The 22,743-nt window shown below is 37.4% G+C and overlaps 3 protein-coding genes, 1 long non-coding RNA gene and 1 pseudogene across 4 annotated transcripts in view; 4 read left to right on the top strand and 1 right to left on the bottom strand.

Moving 5' to 3' along the window:
- Positions 1-22,743, top strand: part of LOC125801155 (zinc finger protein 420-like) — a 573,258-nt gene that overhangs the window by 141,388 nt on the left and 409,127 nt on the right. The window lies entirely within an intron of this gene.
- Positions 1-22,743, top strand: part of LOC125801156 (zinc finger protein 585A-like) — a 520,678-nt gene that overhangs the window by 141,388 nt on the left and 356,547 nt on the right. The window lies entirely within an intron of this gene.
- The window catches only part of LOC125801258 (zinc finger protein 239-like), a 323,322-nt pseudogene that overhangs the window by 141,388 nt on the left and 159,191 nt on the right, over positions 1-22,743 (top strand).
- LOC111196146 (NACHT, LRR and PYD domains-containing protein 12-like) overlaps positions 1-22,743 on the top strand; it is a 355,160-nt gene that overhangs the window by 193,339 nt on the left and 139,078 nt on the right. The gene's annotated exons all lie outside the window — the stretch shown is intronic.
- On the bottom strand, positions 2,215-6,079 carry LOC125801586 (uncharacterized). Its single transcript, XR_007438778.1, has 3 exons — positions 5,882-6,079; positions 5,627-5,694; positions 2,215-3,006 (listed from the first exon to the last, which is right to left on the bottom strand). It is a non-coding gene; the product is annotated as an uncharacterized LOC125801586 (long non-coding RNA).

Genomic DNA, 22,743 nt, shown 5'->3' with positions numbered 1-22,743 from the left:
AACTGCTTTGCTGAATTCTGCATGAGTAGCATATTTATCTTTACTGAATTTACGAACTGCTTTGCTGAATTCTGGGTGAGTAGCATATTTATCTTTACTGAATTTACGAACTGCTTTGCTGAATTCTGCATGAGTAGCATATTTATCTTTACTGAATTTACGAACTGTTTTGCTGAATTCTGGGTGAGTAGCATATTTATCTTTACTGGATTTACGAACTGCTTTGCTGAATTCTGCGTTAGTTGCATATTTACCTTTACTGAATTTACAAACTGCTTTGCTGAATTCTGTATTAGTAGCATATTTATGTTTGCTAAATTCACGGAGCTGTTGCCTAAATTGTTCATTAGTAGCATATTTGCTTTGGCTGCGATTTTGAACATTAAGCCTGTATTTTTCATCATTTGTATATCTTAATTTCATGCACACAATCAATTTTGAACGATGACTGGTGTCTTTTTTGTACTTGTTGACATTATGGATCTTTATCTTGTTTCTATAGATTGTATTTGTTTTGTAATGCACTTTCTTTGCATTTTTGTATTTTTCTCTCATGTATTTAGATTTTATTAGTTTAGGACGTTTTAAAACTGTTGTATGCTCTGTAGCTTCCTTACAATCAACCTCAGTGATATTTAAAGGTCTCCTCTTTCTGTCTGTTTTTTCTATATCAATACCTTTGTGTTTCAGTGCACATTTGTTTATGTGGGGTTCACCTGCTGTTATCAAACTCTGACTACTAGCTTGATTGTTTCCTACAGAGCGTGTTTGCATAGGGCATGCATTATTCAACTCATGTATTTTACACAACATATGGCAATCTTTACAACTCCCACGTTTCACGCACACAGCATTTTCATAGTGGTTTCCATTTCTATGAACCAAATAAATTCCATCCTCTGTAACTTTTGAGCCCCTGCAGTTAAATTTCAGCCATTTATCACTAGTGTAAGTGTAAACATCTACCCCTAGAAAATCTGCTGCAGCTTGGATTTCAATATCTGTTGCCCAGCTTCCAACAAAATTCATTCTAGACCTGTCCAAGTACTCCTTTAACGATGTGTAATCCTGTCTTATGTCTGTACTGTACTGAGCCTCATTAGCCTGCATATGTTTTACTATAGCAAGTCTAAATCTACGGTGGTATGCTTGATTACCACTGACTACTTGTGATATACACCTGAAGAAGCAGTTTCCATCACCCACTATATTTTCAGTTTTACAAGGTTTTCCTAAATCCCCATACCTGCCTGGCACCATGCTAGACCTCTTTTCAAAACTTACATTCAGCTTATTACATATACCCTGAGCTACATCTTTACACAGTACACTAAACTGATACTTTACACTGGGCAATTCCTTCATGAAAGTAACATCATGTGTATCTTCAGATGAGTAAGAAGAACTAGAATCATCAACCAACATACACTTACTAGTGTTACGTACTACTCTTTCCAAGCAACTTTCATTGTTTTCCAAATTACCCACAACAGGACAAATATCAACCCCCGTAATCTCAAAATCATTTGATTCAAGCAGTGTTTCTCTATCTAAAACCCACTCATGCACCAAAGCAACAATGTCATGAAGTGAAGGAAAGTACAGAACAATGCTTTTCCCCTGACTGTTTGTCCTACCATACACATCTCGTGCGCGAGAATCAATCAAAGCAAACTGATCATTTACGTGAATTATAGCACAGGTCCTCTGATCATAAGTGAAAAAACATCTGTCATGCATTGAAAAGATTTTTTCTAGACCACTTATTAAACTATATGCAATGCCTGATCTGAGAAGTTCGCCATCCTCTACATTCACATCCCCTACCACAGGGTCACTAAATGTAAAAGTATATTCAGAATCATCAATTCTGGCTGTTTGTGGCAAGTCTGTTACAAGCAGATACTGGCTTTCACTACCATCAGTAATTAGTCCTTGTGTTTTGCAAAACGAATAAAATTTGTTTCCTGAAATGAGAACACTGTCCAAATATTTTGTATTCCACCCAATGACGTTTTTCTTTTCATGCATTACCATAGCTGCTAATGAATTAGCCACACATTGACGCCCACCGTTTCTCCCAAATCTAGAATGTCCTTGATGAAAAGAACCCTGGACACATCGAACACTGTTTATATCACACTGAACATCTGAATCATGGATAGCTTCCATTTTGACTAATTTCCTTTTTTTGGGGGTTTGCACAGAAGACTTTCCAGCTTTATCATTTGCCATCCTTTTCAAATTAACATAACACTCCTTCAGTTCAACACCTTCTGGAACACAGACTTTTTGTTCAGAGATTTTCACAGGACTTTCATGCATACCGTTAGCAGTACTTGGACAATGCATTGATGAAACCTGTTCATCAGCCAACCTCACCATTACACTAGCAACAGAGAACACCTTTGCTTTTAGCTTCTCAAGCAATGTTGTGAAAAACAGCATGGTTTCATTCAGACTAGTGTGAAATTGTGCTACACAGACGCCAAAGTCACATGGCAAACCAGAAGAATTGCAAGCGTTAAAATCCAAAACAATGAAATATTCATTGTGATACACAACTGCACAGTGATATCCATCTAAGTTTAACAAACAAGACTGTTGATCAAGCAATGTCTCTTGTAAAGCGCTAGAAAACTCCAAGTAATCACAAGAACCATGTATTACTTTACCTAGAGAAACATCAGCCACTCTGTTGAAAGCATTATATCTACCAGCCAAACCCTTTGTAGGTTTCCTCTCCTCCAAAAGTATCCTTCCTTCATCACAAATTGAATCCATCACACCAGCCTTCCAAGTACACACATTTGACACTTTATGCCTAATAAGACCTAAAACACTACAAATCTCTGTTCTTTCATTGTTTCTGTCGAGCAACCTGAAATGCTTGGTACCACACACCAATCCACCAACTAATTTAGAATCGCAGCAGCACTGCACATCAACCACAGTACTCACAGTCTTGGGCGCACGCCTCATTCTGAATGACTTTTTCCGTGGCATCTGTAAAATAAAGTAAGACAATTTTCATTAATAAAATGCACTTCCAGTTACACTATTACACAATTTACAAAACACACCTCTTACAATTAGAATACAGATTATACTACAGATGCATATATAACATGGTGTGAACATTAAATATTATGTAGTTACATAAACTATAATTAAATGCTTGTCCAAAACATATTGTGTCTGAATAAACTATTAGCTAAAGGTTATCAGAATGCATCATGCATAATGATTGTTTAACCCTTTGATACTTTGCCTTTGCACACCGCTTCTAATTCACAACATGGGTCAAAAATGACCCATACACTTTTAATATATGATATATATTTGCAATAAATTAAGTGATTCAGAACTTCAGAATCTCTGAACTAACTTGTTTTTGATCACTATACATCCTTATTTAAAATGTTTCCGTCTTTTTAAATAAAAGCCCTGTTTGTATAATGCACACATGAGTCAAAAAATACCTGCATTCATTTTCTTTGTTAATTCATGTTAATTCATAAGGGTTTCTTTAGCACAATTTTTTATTACTTTATGAAGAAGCAGCTTTTATGGTTTTACATTGGGTTACACACATCAGACACAACCCACATTTACCATTTCACAACTCAGCTCAGCTCCCATCACACAGCTAACTTAGTATTGCTTTTAACATTATATAACACACACACATGCTGTCAGGTTTTTGGGGTAGTGAAGCGGATAGACCCAAATGCAGATACCATATGCAGTGGAACTTTGAATAAAGCATATTTAATATAACTTTACAAGTAATTATTATTATTAGCTAGTTATAGTTAGCTAACTAAAACTAAAAATGATAGTTAACTTTTAGTTAGAATGACTAAGTACATTAATGTCTATTATTATCTGTGTATAAAAGTCATAATTTTTTTTTTTTAATCTTTTTTTTCTTTAAATTTACTGTTATTTACAAAATCTAAATTTTGCAGATTTTTTTTCCTACTGAATATTTTTAAACGGTTATAACTTTACCACATGCAGCTAAATGGCATACTGATGTATTTAGCTAAGAAGTTAGCTAAGCTTACTATAATAGTTAACTAGCTACAGTAGATTTAACTAACTAAAAAAGAATATGTACAATAATAATAATAATATAGCTTGAGAATAATAATAATAGCTTGTAGGAAATGTACTCACTCGCATGGTAACCTAAACCTAATCATATATTATGCACAGTTATATTTCACTACGGGAGTCAAATATTTAAGGTAATGTTATGGTAAAACATTACTGAGGTGTGTGACGGGAGCTGTGCTGAGCTGTGAAATAGCAAATACAAAAGCTGTTTTCTCATAAATTAAGACAAGTAAAAATGAATATTTCTGCTAAAGAAACCCTCAGCCATACCTGAAATAACACAGAAAATGAATGCAGGTAATTTTTGACCCATGTGTACATTAGAGGGGTGGTGATACAAAAAAAGCTTTTATTCAAAAATATATAGCAATTTAAAACTTACACAGCTCACAATTGACCCATGCTGCACATCAAATTATTAAAACATACTTTTTTACCTACTGAATTCATTTAGCAAACAAATAATCTCAATAATTAAAAAAAAATCAAACACATACAAAAATGTATAGCCATCATTTTGGCTTGTATTAAACCAGTAATAATTCATTACAATGTATTATTTTTGCAGTTAAAACTTGACTGAAAGTATTTACTTATTAGCTTTACATTTATTTATTATTATCTGCTACACTCATCACTACATTGCCACACCATAGCATAGAATTTATCTGCATTTGGTCACCACCCCCCACTTCACCCCCACCCCTGTCTGTGTGTGTTGCCCAGTTAATAGTTATGCTAATCGCCCAATCAGACTCAAAGAGTGTCTTGATGGCGGCCACATTCCTTTCTCAGCTACAACAATGAGCCCTTTTTAATCCCCTCTAGGTGACAACAGCACAGTGATGGGTGCAGCTAGCAGGTTACTTGGTTAGAGAATGTGCACATATTGCACATATGTGCAAAATATTATAGTAACTCACTATTAAACAGATTATTTTCTGTATTTAAAACAAATAGTTGAAATTGAGAACAATAAAAAAATGATTCATATTTAGTTTATGTGAAAGGTTCCCTTTCCAACGTGCATGAGCAATAGCTTACAAAACAAGTACTTTACCAATTATGTTATAGATTTTTTTGTAAATAAAATCATGTATTGTAACATAGTTGTATTGAAAACTTGACCTTTTTTAACTTCAATTTTTTGTAACAAACATAAATTCAAATTAAAAACTCTTTGCTCAGCCAACATGGCCACTTACAATGGATATTTACTGTAAAAAAGATTGTATGTAATTTAAATACTTTACCACTATGCAGACTTTGACCCACTAATAATTAACAACATACCAATAATCCCTCATATTAAAAAGTATAGTACATCTTGGATTCTGCATGAAACTTTCTCAGCTTACTGTCACACACATCTCTATAGAGGTTGGTGCTTAAACTTGCATGACTACAATTGAAGCAACAGCAAATAACTCAGCTAGTATTTTAGAATAACTTATATTAAATTTTACACACACACATAGGGGAATTAAAAATAAATATACCATACCTTGCACTTAGACTCTTTGTAGATTAAAGTTGTCACTGGGGATATTACTTCAGCAGCAGCAGAAATCCCTGTTATATGATAATAAAAAAATAATTAATTTTAAACAATTTATCAGCAAAAAAATAACCTTTATTACATAATGTCTTCTGAACTACAATAATACCAGCAGAGCAACAGCAAAGAACCCACTACTAATTTAGAACAAATTTAGAATAATTGTAATTAAACCATACAGCCAAAACAAAGATCACATACCTTGGATAAAGAGTGTTGGAAGAGTAGTCTGGAAGTTGGAAGTTGTCTCTGATAAAATCCCTTCAGCAACAGCAGGAGAAATTCGCAGTGCACCTTCCCTCCAAAAGCAACTGACTAACCTGACCAGTTGACCAACACCAGCTTTTGACTAGAAATCTGCCACTCCCACACCTGGTTGACACACCCCCGTCCACTCCTTCCACCACACCCACACCTGGTTGGCACACCCCCATCCACTCCTTGCACCACACCCACATCTGGCTAACATCCACCCCCTCAAACCCACTCCTTCCCAAACAATCTTTATACTCTTGTCATACAGTAACTCACAATGTAATAATTTATTTATATTGTTAAAATAAACCATAGTGAAATACCTTCTCATCACTAAAAATAACATTTACTTTGTAACATACATTCCATTAGCATATACAACAGCAATTGGAATAAAATATTATATGTTAATATAACTCTATTAAACAAATTAAATGTAATATTTTTTTACTTTAAATTCTTTGTAATGAACTCACTCATGTTTAAAAGATTCAAACATGCTCTATTCTACAAATCAATGGCACTTTAAATAAATGTTTATCTTAATATCATATAAAAGGTTGATTAAATAAAGATAAAACGTTTTTTTAACAAATCATACATCTAATTTCTTAGAAAACACAGAATATACAAACCTTTACAAAAAGCAAACTTTTTCTTTCCAAATGTAGACAAAACCAAATCACTGTTTTCACCTGAAAAACACACACCCATCAAAAACACCTAAATACATACAGAAAATACAGAAAATATTCTGAAATATCTGCATTTTACACTCATTTTATGCGTATGTTGTCAAACTACTCCTAGGAAATTTGTTGAATTCTCTTGGTATTTGGCAAAAATAAACATTAAACATATGATGAAACTGATGACAAATTGTGAAAGAATTGTTGATATCTCAAACAAGGACTAAATGGCAGACAGAATTTTTGAGATGCCCCATCAAAACAGGAAGTGAATACATCTTGGTGTTGGTAGGTGTTTGAGGAGGTTACAATAGTTTAAAACTCACAAAACTTTACAGGCCTGCTTGACTTATGCTGTACTTTGATCTGAAATTGAAATTTCATATATATATATTTTATTGCATTTATTGCACCACCTAGGTTTCAATGCATATTTGATATTACGGGAATGCTCAAAAACTCTTAAAAAATTGGCCACTACAATATAACTGCACATTTCATGAAAAATCACACATGGGTCCAACTTTCACAATTTTCTCGGTTTGGCCCGGTACGATTTGCGCTGTTATGCGAGGGCCCTACGTCCCCCTGTGACAGGGGGACAACTCGTTATTAGGGCCCGAGCACCGAAGGCGCAGGCGAAGCCTGCACCGGAGGTGCAAAGCCCTATTGTTTTTGGTCCGTTTATTATTAGGGCCCGAGCACCGAAGGCGCAGGCGAAGCCTGCACCGGAGGTGCAAAGCCCTATTGTTTTTGGTCCGTTTATTAGGGCCCGAGCACCGAAGGCGCAGGCGAAGCCTGCACCGGAGGTGCAAAGCCCTATTGTTTTTGGTCCGTTTATTATTATTAGGGCCCGAGCACCGAAGGCGCAGGCGAAGCCTGCACCGGAGGTGCAAAGCCCTATTGTTTTTGGTCCGTTTATTATTATTTTTATTTACAAACTTCGCGCCCATTTTTGAGGCCTTTCCGATACTCGAAAACTCTTGCATTTTGGCACAGACGTCAAAGCCCGTGAAAAATTTAAAATTACATTGTTCACAGGTTTGGGCGTGGATCAGGAGCTCTATAGCGCCCCCAAACGTTGCCAGTGGCCGGGATAAAGTTTGTCCAATGTGCACCAACTTTGGTACGCTCATTGACCTCATTATACCGATCAAGAATCACTTGGATTTATTTGACTCCGCCTAACAGGAAGTCGGCCATTTTGGCAGGAATTCGCAAAATAAAAAGTTTCCCGTGGTGTTTTGGGTGGGTTACGATGTTCGAAAACTCATAAAATTTCACAGGCCTATTGGGCATAGGCTGTACTTTGATGTAAAATTGGAATTTTTCATATTCATAATTTATCAGCTCTCTAGCGCCACCTATTTTATATGACATTTATAGAAAGCTCTTAGCCTCTTCTAAATTAGCAGACCCAATAATGCCTTTAAATGATTTCGAGAAATGTAATCATTTTTCTAATGTGGTGCTAAATGACCCTACAGCGCCCCCTATTTGGTTTAGGCTAATAATTAGCGGTAGCTGTCTCAAATTTTCCCCAATGTTCAAAATTTTTGGTAGAAACATAGATATTACGATGCCACACATAATACCCATTGGCATGTATTAGCTCCGCCCAACAGGAAGTCGGCCATTTTGAAAAATGTTAAATTTTTAAACATTTTTCACATACTCATTCGAACTCCTCCTAGAGTCTTTGTCAGATTACAACTAAATGGTCTGTGGATAGTCTCCAGACATACGTGGTGCTAAATTGCGAAGAAATAGTCGATAGCTGAAACGATGTCGTAATGGCGGGCAATTGATTTAATGGAGACACAACACTAAACCAAATAGAAACATTAGCATTGTCAGAATACAGCTGCTTGGAAATTCATGAAACTTGGCAAAAACATAAAAGACATCATTACACACATTTTCAGTGTTGATATGATTGACTCCGCCCAACAGGAAGTCGGCCATTTTGAAAAACGTGCATTTTACACACATTTTTTGCATACTTTGTCGAACTCCTCCTAGGGAATTTGTTGAATACTCTTGATATTTGTCAGCAATAAACTACTACCATCCGTGATGATAAATTGCGAAGGAATAGTCGATATCTAAAACGAGGACGAAATGGCGGACAGTTAAATTGCTGGAGATACCCCATTAAAATAGGAAGTAAATACATTCTGGTGTTGGCAGGTGTTTGAGGAGGTTAAACAGGTTGAAAACTCTCGAAACTTTACAAGCCTGCTTTATTTAAGCGGTCCTTTGATTAAAAATTGAAATTTCATATATACATATTTCATTGGCTCTATAGCGCCACCTAGGTTTCAATGCATATTTGACATTACGGAAATGCTCAAAAACTCTTGAAAATTGTCAGATTCCATAAGGTCTAAAAACACTTTACAAATATTGTGATAATTTTTTCATGTGTAGCTAGCGGACTCTATAGCGCCCCCTAATTCATTCGTTTAATTAATTAGCTGTGGATGTGTCACAATTTGTCTAATCTTCTCAAATTTTGGTAGGAGCGTAGATACTATGACTCTGCACATATTTGCATTTGGTTTGTATTAGCTCCGCCCAACAGGAAGTCGGCCATATTGGATTTTGTAATTTTTTTACACTTTTTTTCACAAACTCATTTAAACTGCTCCTAAAGTCTTTGTCAGATTACCTCTAAATTAGCTGAGAATGAACATCAGACACAGTTGATAAAAATTGCCAAAGGAATAGTTGATCGCTAAAACGGTGACGTAATGGCGAGCAATTGATTGAATAGAGACGCAACACTAAACCAAAGTGAAACCATGACACAGTCAGAACACAGATGATTAAAAATTCATGAAACTTGGCAAAAACACAAGAGACATCATTAGACACGTTTTCAGTATTGGTAGGACTGACTCTGCCCAACAGGAAGTCGGCCATTTTGAAATATCTGAATTTTGCATACATTTTTTGCGTATGTTGTCAAACTACTCCTAGAAATTTTGTTGAACTCTCTTGGTATTTGGTAAATATAAACATTGAACATATCTGATGATAAATTGTGAAGAAATAGTCGATATCTTAAACGAGGAGGGAATGGCGGACGGTTGAATGTTTGAGATGCCACATCAAAACTGGAGGTTGACACATAGGTAATGCTAGGAGTTTTGAGGACGTTATAAGAGAGAAAAGCTCACAAACTTTGACCGGCCTGCTTATCTAAGGCTGTTGTTTGATGTAGAATTAGAATTTCAAATACATGTATTTTAACAGCGCCATAGCGCCACCTGTATTTTAAATGGATATTTCACATGTTTAACAGGATAGAAAACTCTTGAAAATTGGCACACTCAATAAGACCTCAAAATTACTTTTACCGGTTTCTCGGTTTGGCCCGGTACGATTTGCGCTGTTGTGCGAGGGCCCTACGTCCCCCTGTGACAGGGGGACAACTCGTTATTTTTATTTTTAAACTTCGCGCCCATTTTTGAGGCCTTTCTGATAGTCGAAAACTCTTGAATTTTGGCACAGACGTCAAGGCCGGTGAAAAATTTAAAATTTCATGGTTCCTGGGCTTGGGCGTTGATCAGGAGCTCTATAGCGCCCCCAAACGTTGCCAGTGCCCGGGATAAAGTTTGTCCAATGTGCACCAACTTTGGTACGCTCATTGACCTCATTATACCGATCAAGAATCACTTGGATTTATTTGACTCGGCCTAACAGGAAGTCGGCCATTTTGGCAGGAAGTCGCAAAAAAAAAAGTTTCCCGTGGCATTTTGGGTGGGTTACAATGTTCGAAAACTCATAAAATTTCACAGGCCTATTGGGCATAGGCTGTACTTTGATGTAAAATTGGAATTTTTCATATTCATAATTTATCAGCTCTCTAGCGCCACCTATTTTATATGACATTTATAGAAAGCTCTTAGCCTCTTCTAAATTAGCAGACCCAATAATGCCTTTAAATGATTTCGAGAAATGTAATCATTTTTCTAATGTGGTGCTAAATGACTCTACAGCGCCCCCTATTTGGTTTAGGCTAATAAATTAGCGGTAGCTGTCTCAAATTTTCCCCAATGTTCAAAATTTTTGGTAGAAACATAGATATTACGATGCCACACATAATACCCATTGGCATGTATTAGCTCCGCCCAACAGGAAGTCGGCCATTTTGAAAAATGTTAAATTTTTAAACATTTTTCACATACGCATTCGAACTCCTCCTAGAGTCTTTGTCAGATTACAACTAAATGGTCTGTGGATAGTCTCCAGACATACATGGTGCTAAATTGCGAAGGAATAGTCGATAGCTGAAACGATGACGTAATGGCGGGCAATTGATTTAATGGAGACACAACTCTAAACCAAATAGAAACATTAGCATGGTCAGAATACAGCTGCTTGGAAATTCATGAAACTTGGCAAAAACATAAAAGACATCATTACACACATTTTCAGTGTTGATATGATTGACTCCGCCCAACAGGAAGTCGGCCATTTTGAAAAACGTGCATTTTACACAAATTTTTTGCATACTTTGTCGAACTCCTCCTAGAGAATTTGTTGAATACTCTTGATATTTGTCAGCAATAAACTACTACCATCCGTGATGATAAATTGCGAAGGAATAGTCGATATCTTAAACGAGGACGAAATGGCGGACAGTTGAATTGCTTGAGATACACCATTAAAATAGGAAGTAAATACATTCTGGTGTTGGTAGGTGTTTGAGGAGGTTAAACAGGTTGAACACTCACGAAACTTTACAGGCCTGCTTGATTTAAGCAGTACTTTGATTAAAAATTGAAATTTCATATATACATATTTCATTGGCTCTATAGCGCCACCTAGGTTTCAATGCATATTTGACATTACGGAAATGCTTAAAAACTCTTGAAAACTGTCAGATTCCATAAGATCTAAAAACACTTTACAAGTATTGTGATAATTTTTTCATGTGTAGCTAGCGGACTCTATAGCGCCCCCTAATTCATTCGTTTAATAAATTAGCTGTGGATGTGTCACAATTTGTCTAATCTTCTCAAATTTTGGTAGGAGCGTAGATACTATGACTCTGCACATATTTGCAATTGGTTTGTATGAGCTCCGCCCAACAGGAAGTCGGCCATATTGGATTTTGTAATTTTTTTACACTTTTTTTCACAAACTCATTTAAACTGCTCCTAAAGTCTTTGTCAGATTACCTCTAAATTAGCTGAGAATGAACATCAGACACAGTTGATGAAAATTGCCAAAGGAATAGTTGATCGCTAAAACGGTGACGTAATGGCGAGCAATTGATTGACTAGAGACGCAACACTAAACCAAAGTGAAACCATGACACAGTCAGAACACAGATGATTAAAAATTCCTGAAACTTGGCAAAAACACAAGAGACATCATTAGACACGTTTTCAGTATTGGTAGGACTGACTCCGCCCAACAGGAAGTCGGCCATTTTGAAATATCTGAATTTTGCATACATTTTTTTTGCGTATGTTGTCAAACTACTCCTAGAAATTTTGTTGAATTCTCTTGGTATTTGGTAAATATGAACATTGAACATATCTGATGATAAATTGTGAAGAAATAGTCGATATCTTAAACGAGGAGGGAATGGCGGACGGTTGAATGTTTGAGATGCCACATTAAAACTAGAGGTTGACACATAGGTAATGCTAGGAGTTTTGAGGACGTTATAAGAGAGAAAAGCTCACAAACTTTGACCGGCCTGCTTATCTGAGGCTGTTGTTTGATCTAGAATTAGAATTTCAAAAATATGTGTTTTAACAGCTCTATAGCGCCACCTGTATTTTAAATGGGTATTTCACATTTTTGGCAGGATAGAAAACTCTTGAAAATTACCACACTTAATAAGACCTCAAAATTACTTTCACCGGTTTCTCGGTTTGGCCCGGTACGAATTGCGCTGTTGTGCGAGGGCCCTACGTCCCCCTGTGACAGGGGGACAACTCGTTAGGGCCCGAGCACCGAAGGCGCAGGCGAAGCCTGCACCGGAGGTGCAAAGCCCTATTGTTTTTGGTCCGTTTATTATTATTATTATTATTATTATTCTGCCTCTTTGCGTCCATTTTTGAGGCATTTCCGATACTCGAAAACTCACGCATTTTGGCACAGACCTCAAGCTCGGCGAAAATTGTAAAGTTCCATAGAGGCTGGACTTTGGCGTTGTTCAGGAGCTCTATAGCGCCCCCAAACGTCGGCAGTGGCCGGGATGAAGTTTGTCCAACGTGCACCAACTTTGGTACGCTCATTGACCTCCTCATAAACAACAAGAATCACTAGGTTTTATTTGACTCCGCCCAACAGGAAGTCGGCCATTTTGACAGGAAGTTGCAAAATAAAAAGTTTCCCGCTGGGTTTCGGAGGGGTTAGGATGTTTGAAAACTCCTAAAATTTTACAGAGTTATTTGGCTTAGGCCATACTTTGACCGTAAGTTGGAATTTTGTAGATTCGTCTTTCATCAGCTCTCTAGCTCCACCTATTTTATATCATATTTATGAAAAGCTCTCAGCCTCTTGATAATTGGCAGATTCAATAAGTCTTTGAAATGACTTAGGAATATTTTGTCGTTTTTCTCATGTGTAGCTAGAGGACTCTACAGCGCCCCCTATTTTGTTTAGGCCATTAAATTACCTGTAGCTGTCTCAAAATTTCTCCAATATTCTCGATTTTTGGCAGCAACATAGAAACTATCATCCCGCACATATTACCCATTGGCTTGTACTAGCTCTGCCCAACAGGAAGTCGGCCATTTTGAAATTTGTGGAATTTTTACACATTTTTCACGAACTCATTCAAACTCCTCCTAGAGTCTTTGTCATATTACCTCTAAATTTGGTGTGGATAGGCTCCAGACATACATGGTGATAAATTGCGAAGGAATAGTCGATAGCTGAAACGATGACGTAATGGCGGACAATTAATTTAATGGAGACGCAACACAAGACCAAAGTGAAACCATGACACAGTCATAAAACAGATGATTGAAAAATCATGAAACTTGGTAAAAACACAAGAGACATCATAAGACACGTTTTTAGTATTGGAATGATTGACTCCGCCCAACAGGAAGTCGGCCATTTTGAAATATGTGCATTTTACACACATTTTTTGCATACTTTGTCGAACTCCTCCTAGGGAATTTGTTGAATACTCTTGATATTTGTCAGCAAAAAACTACTACCATCCGTGATGATAAATTGCGAAGGAATAGTCGATATCTTAAACGAGGACGAAATGGCGGACAGTTGAACTGCTTGAGATGCCCCATTAAAACAGGAAGTGAATACATTCTGGTGTTAGTAGGTGTTTGAGGAGGTTAAAAAGGTTGAAAACTCTCGAAAATTTACAGGTCTGCTTGAATTAAGCAGTACTTTCATCTGAAATTAAAATTTCTTGTATACGTATTTCATTGGCTCTATAGCGCCACCTAGGTTTCAATGCATATTTGACATTACGGGAATGCTCAAAACCTCTTGAAAATTGACAGATTGCATAAGGCCTAAAAACAATTTACAAATATTTTGACAATTTTTTCATGTATAGCTAGCAGACTCTACAGCGCCCCCTAATTCGTTTGTTTAATAAATTAGCTGTGGATGTGTCAAAATTTGTCTAATCTTCTCAAATTTTGGTAGGAGCGTAGATAGTATGACCCTGCACATATTTGCAATTGGCTTGTATTAGCTCCGCCCAACAGGAAGTCGGCCATATTGGAATTTGTAATATTTTTACAAATTTTTCACAAACTAATTTAAACTGCTCCTAAAGTCTTTGTCAGATTACCTCTTATTTCGCTGTAAATGAACAACAGACATATTTGATGATAATTGCCAAAGGATTAGTTGATCGGTAAAACGGTGACCCAATGGCGAGCAATTGAGTCACTAGAGACGCAACACTAAACCAAAGTGAAACCATGACATGGTCAGAAAACAGATTATTGAAAATTCATGAAACTTGGCAAAAACACAAAAGACATCATTACACACATTTTCAGCATTGGTAGGACTGACTCCGCCCAACAGGAAGTCGGCCATTTTGAAATATCTGCATTTTACACACATTTTTTTGTGTACATTGTCAAACTACTCCTAGCAAATTTGATGAATTCTCTTGGTATTTGGTAAAAATAAACATTGAACATATCTGATGATAAATTGTGAAGGAATAGTCGATATCTCAAACGAGGACGAAATGGCAGATGGTTGAATTTTTGAGATCCCACATCAAAACAGGAGGTGAAAACCTAGGTAATGCCAGGTGTTTTGAGGAGGTTATAACGGAGAAAAACTCACAAAATTTGACCAGCCTGCTTATCTAAGGCTGTTGTTTGATGTAGAATTAGAATTTCAAAAACATGTATTTTAACAGCGCCATAGCGCCACCTGTATTTTAAATGGATATTTCACATGTTTAACAGGATAGAAAACTCTTGAAAATTGGCACACTCAATAAGACCTCAAAATTACTTTTACCGGTTTCTCGGTTTGGCCCAGTACGATTTGCGCTGTTGTGCGAGGGCCCTACGTCCCCCTGTGACAGGGGGACAACTCGTTATTAGGGCCCGAGCACCGAAGGCGCAGGCGAAGCCTGCACCGGAGGTGCAAAGCCCTATTGTTTTTGGAATGTTTATTATTATTATTATTATTATTATTATTTTTATTTACAAACTTCGCGCCCATTTTTGAGGCCTTTCCGATACTGGAAAACTCATGCATTTTGGCACAGACATCAAAACCCGTGAAAAATTTGAAATTCCATGGTTCATGGGTTTGGGCGTGGTTCAGGAGCTCTATAGCGCCCCCAAACGTTGCCAGTGGCCGGGATGAAGTTTGTCCAATATGCACCAACTTTGGTACACTCATTGACCTCCTCATGCAGAACAATAATCACTCGGTTTTATCAGACTCCGCTCAACAGGAAGTCTGCCATTTTGACAGGAAGTCGCAAAATAAAAAGTTTCCCGTGCTGGTTTGGAGGGGTTATGATGTTCGAAAACTCATAAAACTTGACAGGCCTATCTGGCTTAGGCCGTACTTTGAGAATTAATTCGAATTTTGTAAATTCATCTTTAACCAGCTCTCTAGCGCCACCTTTTTTACATCACATTTATGGAAAGCACTCAGCCTCTTGATAATTGGCAGATTCAATAAGGCCTCAAAATTATTTAGAAACGTTTTGTCATTTTTTTTGTTTGTAGCTAAATGACTCTACAGCGCCCCCTATTTATTTTAGCGAATTAATTAACTGTGGCCTTCTCAAAAATTCTCCAATATTCATGATATTTGGTAGAAACATAGACAACATGATCCCGCACATATTACCAATAGGCATGCATTTGCTACGCCCAACAGGAAGTCGGCCATATTGGAATTTGTGACATTTTTACACATTTTTCACATACTCATTCGAACTCCTCCTAGAGTCTTTGTCAGATTACCTCAAAATTGGGCGTGGATAGGCTCCAGACATACATGGTGATAAATTGCGAAGGAATAGTCGATAGCTGAAACGATGACGTAATGGCGGACAATTAATTTAATGGAGACGCAACACTAGACCAAAGTGAAACCATGACACGGTCAGAACACAGATGATTGGAAATTCCTGAAATTTGGCGAAAACACAAGAGACATCATTAGACACGTTTGCCGTATTGGTAGGACTGACTCCACCCAACAGGAAGTCGGCCATTTTGAAATATGTGCATTTTACACACATTTTTTGCATACTTTGTCAAACTCCTCCTAGGGAATTTGTTGAATACTCTTGATATTTGTCAACAATAAACTACTAACACCCCTGATGATAAATTGCGAAGGAATAGTCGATATCTTAAACGGGGACGAAATGGCAGACAGTTGAATTGCTTGAGATACCCCATTAAAACAGGAAGTGAATACATTCTTGTGTTGGTAGGTGTTTGAGGAGGTTAAAATGGATGAAAACTCACAAAACTTTACAGGCTTGCTTGTTTTACGTGGTCCTTTGGTCTGAAATTGAAATTTCATATATACGCATTTCATTGGCTCTATAGCGCCACCTAGGTTTTAATGAATATTTGACATTACGGGAATAATCAAAAACGCTTGAAAATTGTCAGATTGCATAGGACCTAAAAACACATTACAAATATTGTGATAATTTTTTCATGTGTAGCTAGCTGACTCTACAGCGCCCCCTAATTTGTTCAGTTAATAAATTAGCTCTGGATGTGTCAAAATTGGTCTAATGTTCTCCAATTTTGGTAGGAATGTAGATACTGTGACCCTGCACATATTTGCAATTGGCTTGTATTAGCTCCGCCCAACAGGAAGTCAGCCATATTGGAATTTGTAAGATTTTTACACTTTTTTCACAAACTCATTTAAACTGCTCCTAAAGTCTTTGTCAGATTACCTCTTATTTCACTGTAAATGAACAACAGACATATTTGATGAAAACTGCCAAAGGATTAGTTGATCGCTAAAACAGTGACGTAATGGCGGGCAATTGATTGACTAGAGACGCAACACTAAACCAAAGTGAAACCATGACACGGTCAGAACACAGATGATTAAAAATTCATGAAACTTGGCAAAAACACAAGAGACATCATTACACACGTTTTCAGTATTGGTAGGACTGACTCCGCCCAACAGGAAGTCTGCCATTTTGAAATATCTGCATTTTACATACATTTTTTGCGTATGTTGTCAAACTACTCCTATAAATTTTGTTGAATTCTCTTGGTATTTGGTAAAAATAAACACTGAACATATCTGATGACAAATTGTGAAGGAATAGTCGATATCTTAAACGAGGACGAAATGACGGACGGTTGAATTTTTGAGATGCCACCTCAAAACAGGAAGTTGACACCTAGGTAATGCAAGGTGTTTTGAGGAGGTTATAACTGAGGAAAACTCACAAAATTTGACCGGCCTGCTTATCTGAGGCGGTTCTTTGATCTAGAATTAAAAATTCAAATACATGTGTTTTCACAGCTCTATAGCGCCACCTATATTTTAAATGAATATTTGACATTTTTGGCAGAATAGAAAACTCTTGAAAATTGGCACACTCAATGAGACCTCAAAATTACTTTCACCGGTTTCTCGGTTTGGCCCGGTACGATTTGCGTTGGTGTGCGAGGGCCCTACGTCCCCCTGTGACAGGGGGACAACTCGTTATTATTATTTTTATTTACAAACTTCGCGCCCATTTTTGAGGCCTTTCCGATACTCGAAAACTCTTGCATTTTGGCACAGACGTCAAAGCCGGTGAAAAATTTTAAATTACATTGTTCACAGGTTTGGGCGTGGATCAGGAGCTCTATAGCGCCCCCAAACGTTGCCAGTGGCCGGGATAAAGTTTGTCCAATGTGCACCAACTTTGGTACGCTCATTGACCTCATTATACCGATCAAGAATCACTTGGATTTATTTGACTCCGCCTAACAGGAAGTCGGCCATTTTGGCAGGAAGTCGCAAAATAAAAAGTTTCCCGTGGTGTTTTGGGTGGGTTACGATGTTCCAAAACTCATAAAATTTCACAGGCATATTGGGCATAGGCTGTACTTTGATGTAAAATTGGAATTTTTCATATTCATAATTTATCAGCTCTCTAGCGCCACCTATTTTATATGACATTTATAGAAAGCTCTTAGCCTCTTCTAAATAAGCAGACCCAATAATGCCTTTAAATGATTTCGAGAAATGTAATCGTTTTTCTAATGTGGAGCTAAATGACTCTACAGCGCCCCCTATTTGGTTTAGGCTAATAAATTAGCGGTAGCTGTCTCAAATTTTCCCCAATGTTCAAGATTTTTGGTAGAAAAATAGATATTACGATGCCACACATAATACCCATTGGCATGTATTAGCTCCGCCCAACAGTAAGTCGGCCATTTTGAAAAATGTTAAATTTTTACACATATTTCACGAACTCATTCGAACTCCTCCTAGAGTCTTTGTCAGATTACAACTAAGTTGTCTGTGGATAGTCTCCAGACATACGTGGTGCTAAATTGCGAAGGAATAGTCGATAGCTGAAACGATGCCGTAATGGCGGGCAATTGATTTAATGGAGACACAACACTAAACCAAATAGAAACATTAGCATGGTCAGAATACAGCTGCTTGGAAATTCATGAAACTTGGCAAAAATATAAAACACATCATTACACACGTTTTCAGTGTTGATATGATTGACTCCGCCCAACAGGAAGTCGGCCATTTTGAAAAACGTGCATTTTACACACATTTTTTGCATACTTTGTCGAACTCCTCCTAGGGAATTTGTTGAATACTCTTGATATTTGTCAACAATAAACTACTACCATCCTTGATGATAAATTGCGAAGGAATAGTCGATATCTTAAACGAGGACGAAATGGCGCACAGTTGAATTGCTTGAGATACCCCATTAAAATAGGAAGTAAATACATTCTGGTGTTAGTAGGTGTTTGAGGAGGTTAAACAGTTTGAACACTCACGAAACTTTTCAGGCCTGCTTGATTTAAGCAGTAGTTTGATTAAAAATTGAAATTTCATATATACATATTTCATTGGCTCTATAGCGCCACCTAGGTTTCAATGCATATTTGACATTACGGAAATGCTCAAAAACTCTTGAAAATTGTCAGATTCCATAAGATCTAAAAAACACTTTACAAATATTGTGATAATTTTTTCATGTGTAGCTAGCGGACTCTACAGCGCCCCCTAATTCGTACGGTTAATAAATTAGCTTTGGATGTGTCAAAATTTGTCTAATCTTCTAAAATTTTGGTAGGAGCGTAGATACTATGACTCTGCACATATTTGCAATTGGTTTGTATTAGCTCCGCCCAACAGGAAGTCGGCCATTTTGAAATTTGTGTAATTTTTACAAATTTTTAACAAACTCATTTAAACTGCTTCTAAAGTCTTTGTCAGATTACCTCTAAATTAGCTGAGAATGAACATCAGACACAGTTGATGAAAATTGCCAAAGGAATAATTGATCGCTAAAACGGTGACGTAATGGCGGGCAATTGATTGACTAGAGACGCAACACTAAACCAAAGTGAAACCATGACACAGTCAGAACACAGATGATTAAAAATTCATGAAACTTGGCAAAAACACAAGAGACATCATTAGACACGTTTTCAGTATTGGTAGGACTGACTCCGCCCAACAGGAAGTCGGCCATTTTGAAATATCTGAATTTTACATACATTTGTTGTGTATATTGTCAAACTACTCCTAGAAATTTTCTTGAATTCTCTTGGTATTTGGTAAAAATAAACATTAAACATATCTGATGATAAATTGTGAAGGAATAGTCGATATCTCAAACGAGGACGAAATGGCAGATGGTTGAATTTGTGAGATGCCACATCAAAACAGGAGGTCAAAACCTAGGTAATGCCAGGTGTTTTGAGAAGGTTATAACGGAGAAAAACTCACAAAATTTGACCGGCCTGCTTATCTGAGGCTGTTGTTTGATGAAGAATTAGAATTTCAAATACATGTATTTTAACAGCGCTATAGCGCTACCTGTATTTTAAATGGATATTTCACATGTTTAACAGGATAGAAAACTCTTGAAAATTGGCACACTCAATAAGACCTTAAAATTACTTTTACCGGTTTCTCGGTTTGGCCCGGTACGATTTGCGCTGTTGTGCGAGGGCCCTACGTCCCCCTGTGACAGGGGGACAACTCGTTATTAGGGCCCGAGCACCGAAGGCGCAGGCGAAGCCTGCACCGGAGGTGCAAAGCCCTATTGTTTTTGGTCCGTTTATTATTATTAGGGCCCGAGCACCGAAGGCGCAGGCGAAGCCTGCACCGGAGGTGCAAAGCCCTATTGTTTTTGGAATGTTTATTAGGGCCCGAGCACCGAAGGCGCAGGCGAAGCCTGCACCGGAGGTGCAAAGCCCTATTGTTTTTGGTCCGTTTATTATTAGGGCCCGAGCACCGAAGGCGCAGGCGAAGCCTGCACCGGAGGTGCAAAGCCCTATTGTTTTTGGTCCGTTTATTATTATTATTATTATTATTATTCTGCCTCTTTGCGTCCATTTTTGAGGCATTTCCGATACTCGAAAACTCACGCGTTTTGGCACAGACCTCAAGCTCGGCGAAAATTTTAAAGTTCCATAGAGGCTGGACTTTGGCGTTGTTCAGGAGCTCTATAGCGCCCCCAAAGGTCGGCAGTGGCCGGGATAAAGTTTGTCCAACGTGCACCAACTTTGGTACGCTCATTGACCTCCTCATAAACAGCAAGAATCACTAGGATTTATTTGACTCCGCCCAACAGGAAGTCGGCCATTTTGACAGGAAGTTGCAAAATAAAAAGTTTCCCGCTGGGTTTCGGAGGGGTTAGGATGTTTGAAAACTCCTAAAATTTTACATAGCTATTTGGCTTAGGCCATACTTTGACCGTAAGTTGGAATTTCGTAAATTCGTCTTTCATCAGCTCTCTAGCGCCACCTATTTTATATCATATTTATGAAAAGCTCTCAGCCTCTTGATAATTGGCAGATTCAATAAGTCTTTGAAATGATTTAGGAATATTTTGTCGTTTTTCTCATGTGTAGCTAGAGGACTCTACAGCGCCCCCTATTTTGTTTAGGCCATTAAATTAGCTGTAGCTGTCTCAAAATTTCTCCAATATTCTCGATTTTTGGCAACAACATAGAAACTATCATCCCGCACATATTACCCATTGGCTTGTACTAGCTCTGCCCAACAGGAAGTCGGCCATTTTGAAATTTGTGGAATTTTTACACATTTTTCACGAACTCATTCAAACTCCTCCTAGAGTCTTTGTCATATTACCTCTAAATTTGGTGTGGATAGGCTCCAGACATACATGGTGATAAATTGCGAAGGAATAGTCGATAGCTGAAACGATGACGTAATGGCGGACAATTAATTTAATGGAGACGCAACACTAGACCAAAGTGAAACCATGACACGGTCATAAAACAGATGATTGAAAAATCATGAAACTTGGTAAAAACACAAGAGACATCATAAGACACGTTTTTAGTATTGGAATGATTGACTCCGCCCAACAGGAAGTCGGCCATTTTGAAATATGTGCATTTTACACACATTTTTTGCATACTTTGTCGAACTCCTCCTAGGGAATTTGTTGAATACTCTTGATATTTGTCAGCAAAAAACTACTACCATCCTTGATGATAAATTGCGAAGGAATAGTCGATATCTTAAACGAGGACGAAATGGCGGACAGTTGAACTGCTTGAGATGCCCCATTAAAACAGGAAGTGAATACATTCTGGTGTTAGTAGGTGTTTGAGGAGGTTAAAAAGGTTGAAAACTCTCGAAAATTTACAGGCCTGCTTGAATTAAGCAGTACTTTCATCTGAAATTAAAATTTCTTGTATACGTATTTCATTGGCTCTATAGCGCCACCTAGGTTTCAATGCATATTTGACATTACGGGAATGCTCAAAACCTCTTGAAAATTGACAGATTGCATAAGACCTAAAAACACTTTACAAATATTTTGACAATTTTTTCATGTATAGCTAGCAGACTCTACAGCGCCCCCTAATTCGTTTGTTTAATAAATTAGCTGTGGATGTGTCAAAATTTGTTTAATCTTCTCAAATATTGGTAGGATCGTAGATAGTATGACCCTGCACATATTTGCAATTGGCTTGTATTAGCTCCGCCCAACAGGAAGTCGGCCATATTGGAATTTGTAAAATTTTTTACAACTTTTTCACAAACTAATTTAAACTGCTCCTAAAGTCTTTGTCAGATTACCTCTTATTTCGCTGTAAATGCACAACAGACATATTTGATGATAGTTGCCAAAGGATTAGTTGATCGGTAAAACGGTGACCCAATGGCGAGCAATTGAGTCACTAGAGACGCAACACTAAACCAAAGTGAAACCATGACATGGTCAGAAAACAGATTATTGAAAATTCATGAAACTTGGCAAAAACACAAAAGACATCATTACACACATTTTCAGCATTGGTAGGACTGACTCCGCCCAACAGGAAGTCAGCCATTTTGAAATATCTGCATTTTACACACATTTTTTGTGTACATTGTCAAACTACTCCTAGCAAATTTGATGAATTCTCTTGGTATTTGGTA

This window comes from Astyanax mexicanus, chromosome 4 (assembly GCF_023375975.1).
Source record: "Astyanax mexicanus isolate ESR-SI-001 chromosome 4, AstMex3_surface, whole genome shotgun sequence".
NCBI classification, from domain to species: domain Eukaryota; kingdom Metazoa; phylum Chordata; class Actinopteri; order Characiformes; family Acestrorhamphidae; genus Astyanax; species Astyanax mexicanus.
The sequence above is the reverse complement of the archived record's forward strand: the minus strand, read 5'-3'. Positions and strand labels throughout refer to the sequence as shown.